This window comes from Gavialis gangeticus, unplaced genomic scaffold (assembly GCF_001723915.1).
Source record: "Gavialis gangeticus isolate Ggan-Ray unplaced genomic scaffold, GavGan_comp1, whole genome shotgun sequence".
In the NCBI taxonomy this organism is placed as follows: Eukaryota; Metazoa; Chordata; order Crocodylia; family Gavialidae; genus Gavialis; species Gavialis gangeticus.
Window position 1 is genome coordinate 11,482,561 of NW_017729014.1, and position 4,978 is coordinate 11,487,538.

Here is a 4,978-nt window from a genome sequence, read left to right on the forward strand (position 1 = left end):
GCTCTGTTTACTCCCACAGAGCTCCTTCTCCTTGTGCTGCCCGAGGGAGACTGCCTCTGGCCTTAGCCCTCTCTGTTTATGAAGGCCAGGCCCTGCCCCCTGGTGGTCAGCTGACCCAGTTAGTTGCCCTGCTGACTGGCAGCTACCCCTTTACTACTACTCAGTAGCAGGCACCCTGGTGTCCTGCTACAAGGGGCAATCCCCGCTGTAGCAGGAGCCCCCGAAGCCCTGATGCTGCTGCTGCAGGAGTGGTGAATCCCGGGTCTTTTCTTGGTTGTTTTTTTTTCTTAAAGGGCCAGAGCTGACCAAGGCGGAGCACAGGGGAAGTAGGGGAAGTGTGCTTGTGCAGAGCCCCCCATGCAGCAGGGGGCAACAGGGATTCCCCCCCCCCCCGGCCTGGAAGCACCCAGTGAGCACTGGGACTTTTTTTTGAAGTACCAAGCTGGGGCCAGTGGGGGCAGCCATGGACAGGGCTGGAGGAGTGGGGGGAGCGGGGGCTGGCAGGGGTCCCCCCCACGGTCCCCTCCCCCAGGCCCTAGTACTCACCAGCTCTGAGTCAGCTGCAGCTCCCTGCTGCAGCCACCAGGGACTGCTCAAATCATTCAAGGTCTCCAAATTTTTTCTGAAGATTTGGAGAGCTTTGAATAATCGATTCGGACCTTTAAATTGGTCCCCTGATTTGATTCGGATTCAAAGATTCAGCCACCGAATCGGGGCCAATCTCCTCCGAATCGAATCATCACCGAAGCTTTGCACAGCCCTACTACCCACGTAACTGAGGAGAAAATCTTGAACACACAACCCAGAGTCACCCTCCCTGAGCAGAAACCAGAAAACAAGTAGAAGAACAGGGATTATTATTAAATAAAACAAAACCCCACAATATTTGAATATGCAGGGTTGGCAATACTGCCAGGGAAGGGTAACTTTCATTTTAGGATAAAAAGCATTGCAGAGATTATGTTTTATAGGACCTGAGAATCAAGAGTTTTAAATTCAGTTCCCAGCCCTGCCATTACCTTGCTGTGCGAATGCAAGTTACAACCTCTCTGCCTCGGTTTCATCATCTATAAAAATGGGAATAACACATTTACTGACTCGGGTGTACTTTGTGAGGATCAGTGTTCGAAGAGTACTTCAACGCCCTACAGAGATGCAGTGTACTATTACAATGATCTCTCCTTGTGCCAGCCTGGGGTACTTGTTGGACAGACCTTTAGAATGGAAAATCAGGACTAACAGTGCCTCAGGTGGCTTTGTGCACAAAACTACGGGCCCAAGCAAGGGCTCACATTAAGATTCGCATACCAGATGAACACATGGAAGGGTGCAGCATTCATTCATAATTAGGGAATTGAGCACAGGGCTTGAAGCCAGGAACTCATTTCATTCCCTTCCCTATTACTCAACAACCTGGGGGATGCAACAGAACCTGCCTGAGTGCATATATGTCAATGCATCCCCGCCACCCATGCTGATTAGCGTTCTGAACTCTTCCTCACTGGTGCTCTACTAGAATCTTTCGGTGGTGATCTCTAGGGATGTCAACCCATCCGTTTCTGTCAAAGCCGCAAGAAGCAATGAATTCTTGAAAATTCTGAGAACAGAACTCAATGCAATAGTAGGAGGAAGACTATTGGAACCATTTTCGTGCCATCCACACTAGTACTTGCACAGTACAGACTAAAATTATATTTAACCTTACTGAAATCATGTTTTATAGGACCCGAGAATCAAGAATTTTAAATTCAGTTCCCAGCCCTGCCATTACCTTGCTGTGTGAATGCAAGTTACAACCTCTCTGCCTGATCAGGGTTCATTTAGTGAGCTGTCAGATAAGCACTAGCACGTGTGGCCAAACATATTTCACAAGTATGCTCATTGGAACACAGGGCCCCAATACAGGAATTTTCTTGAGTACAGGCAAAATCTTGGAGATCCTGATTTTTCTTAGTATACATTTTCTATACCCTCCTGGGGGGAAGAATCAAACACTTTTACGCTGCCTTACTCCACAGAAAGTTCATATTAAAAGAAAGTAAGTACAGTGCTGCTTCATGGCAGGTTGAACCCTCCCATTGCCAATGGCTGGAGAAAGTCTATGAACCTCCAGATAGGGGGCAACAGCTACTTTGTTAAAATCTGTAAGTCTCTTTGAAGTACAAAATATTAAACAAGCATAATTTAGATATATTTGCATATGAAAAGAACTCCTCAGGGTCCCCAAGCTCTACCGGAAAAACATACCACTCAGTGCCTTCTGCGGCTCATATGGGATCACGCTGATACAGCCCCGGATAGTCCACGGAGCACAGAGCACCAGTGGACAGATCAGTTCCAGCATTAGACAGTTCTATGGAATTGATCGTACAGGTTTTTTCCCAGAATAGCAATAAAACCCCACACCCACAATTTGATGAGAGAAAATAAAAGGGCAAAAAAACCCAAAAGGCTGATTTATGCCAACAACACATTCTGAAGGAGATGACACTTGGAGGAAGGTCACAATTCTCTCAGCCAGTCACCAGTTTCAGAGCTCCAAATACAAGTGAAACAGCTGGCTGATATAGGAGACTGTGCTCTGCTCTCCCTGTAAGAGATGCCAGTTTAATTTACAAATGTACCCTTTATTTCCCACTCCTCTGAAGGCAACAACATATTGAAGGCGTCATACAGAGCTAGAGAATACCTCTCTGCTGGCTGATTTGGGAATACTGCTGAGAAGCTCAGATAGGAAGAAGGGTGTGTGGGCAGGGATTCAACCAGCTCTCTCAAGGTTGGAGGAATTGAGGGGGAAAAAACTGGGGGAAAACCCAACACTTTTGTCATATTTTGGTCACACCAAGAAGCCCCCCACAGCAATTCTACCATGAACGTTATTTCTATCCCATTCCTCCAAGAACAGCACAATATCCCTCACCCAAGACAATCCATTGATCATATATCCTCCTGCAGACAGGGCAGGGAAATAAAAGTGTCTGTTAGTTGGGGATGGTACTTGATTGGTCTGCCCAGTCATAAAAATTTAAGGTTTCATTTTACTTTCTATTACACAGGAGCTTCTCTACATTTAAATAGATACAGGGTCACTAAGTTGAGAAGTCAGTAGGGCACAGCACTTTATGGCAACAGTTCAGGATCACTGACACGAGAGATACAAATTCAAAAAAAGAAGGAAAAAGGCTGCTAAAGAGGACAATCGCACACACACATAGTATCATCAAAATAATTGCACAGAAATTACCCTAGATACAGATCCCATCTATTCCAGTAAGGGAAAGATATAGTCCCCTTTTGAAGAGAACTCATCTGGCTACTAATCAGGTTCGTAGCCAAAAGTCCACACAGCAGCAGAAAGGATGAACCGGTTTTAGAACAGGTTGTCATGATCATCTTTTTCATCTACTGCAAGGAGATGCAGCTAACTCCATCCTAACTCTTTAGTGAGCATTGCACTCAAGGAATTTCACATGGAAAATAACGATTCAGGAAAGTCTACTTTAATAGCCCAGAACAAGTATGAATGATGGCTGAAAAATACTTTCAATACACTTAAGCACCGCAGCAACAAAAACAAACAGGAAATGAACAAATCTTACTCGTAATTTGGAAAAGCCAAACAACAGCATGGAGAGTTGCCTAGAAGAGCATCTCACACTCTTAGTTCTGTTTGCTGGCTAGGCAGAGGATACCTAGCCTTGGAGTGTCTAGCCCTCATGACTGATTCTCTTTTGGAAAACTATTAAAATAGTCCTTGTTTACCCATCACCAAAATACGGTTTGCAAAGGGAAGCAAACAACTCTTGGCATTGAAGCCTGTTTTTGAAAATGGAACTTAAAACAATTACCAGGTTCATGTAAAAGATGAAAGGTCCCATTGCTGTAGCTGCTTTGCAAGGGCAACTCCCAATGGAGTTTTCCATGGAGAGGCTGCCTTTGTTCCCTTAGGGTACAGTAAGGGACCTTTCCTGATGCAAGGCGCAAAGCAGAAAGCTGGCAGAAGTGATTTAAAAGATCATGCCATGTTGGAATCCTCACTCTCAGCCCCAATGGGCTCCATCTGCTCCTCTGAGGTTCTCTTTCCCTTTGTTGTACCAGACTTCTTTTTCTTTCTCTCCTTTTGTTCCAGATTATTCAATACCAGCTCTTCTGCCTTCCGAGTTATATACTTTTCCTAAGAGAAAAATGAGCCAGTTATCTATCAGGGACTCAGCTAGTTTATACACTTCAAAAAACCTGGATAATTTATTCAAATAAAATATGAATACCCCACCTCTACTCCTGCCTGTCATCAGCTGTTTTATTTTTTGGCAAAAGCATTCATTCTCAACTGCACAGCAATAGAAATAACCCACGTCTGAAATGCCAGCACATGACTGGGGCCTTCACTTGTATGTTGTACCCAGTCCCACAAGAACACAGATGGTAATAATTAAGTTGAGGCACAGTTGTTGCTATCATAGTTGTGATCCCAGTATGAAGTGGGTACAAGAGTCCTGTTTTCTCTCTCAGAAAAGCCAGACCAAAGAAAGCTATACAGCAGGTGGTAGCAAAGACCAAAACCAAAACAAAAAACCCAAATTCAGCTCCAGCCCTCATCAGCTCTTCTGAAATGGGCTGTCATGTGTCCCAGATCACAGATGGGAGAAAAAATTACTCAGATAAGACTGTCTCAGCTGCTAATTTTAGCCTTTCACAAAAGTGTCCGAACTTGCTCTAAAGTACTATTTTTAAACAGAAGCATCTGTTTAGACGGTAGGCATCTGCCTGTTTACATTGTCAACTTCCCAGAACTTACTAAATGAAAACCATAACTCATTCTACTGTGGAGATTGTATGTTCTTTTCCTAAAGTAACTTAGGTGTTTTCAAGGATATATAAATGGCCTAACAGTTGACTGAAGTGGAATGGATGCTGGACCAGAAACAAATCAGCATGTGAGAGAATATTTACTGACTAGTCCTTGTTACTTCTAGCA

The 4,978-nt window shown here is 44.4% G+C and overlaps 1 long non-coding RNA gene across 1 annotated transcript; it reads right to left on the reverse strand.

Moving 5' to 3' along the window:
• Window positions 1-840: 840 nt before the first annotated feature.
• Window positions 841-1,797, reverse strand: LOC109293688. The gene is made up of 2 exons (XR_002096360.1): window positions 1,727-1,797; window positions 841-974 (listed from the first exon to the last, which is right to left on the reverse strand). It is a non-coding gene; the product is annotated as an uncharacterized LOC109293688 (long non-coding RNA).
• Between the last annotated feature and the right edge of the window lie 3,181 nt (window positions 1,798-4,978).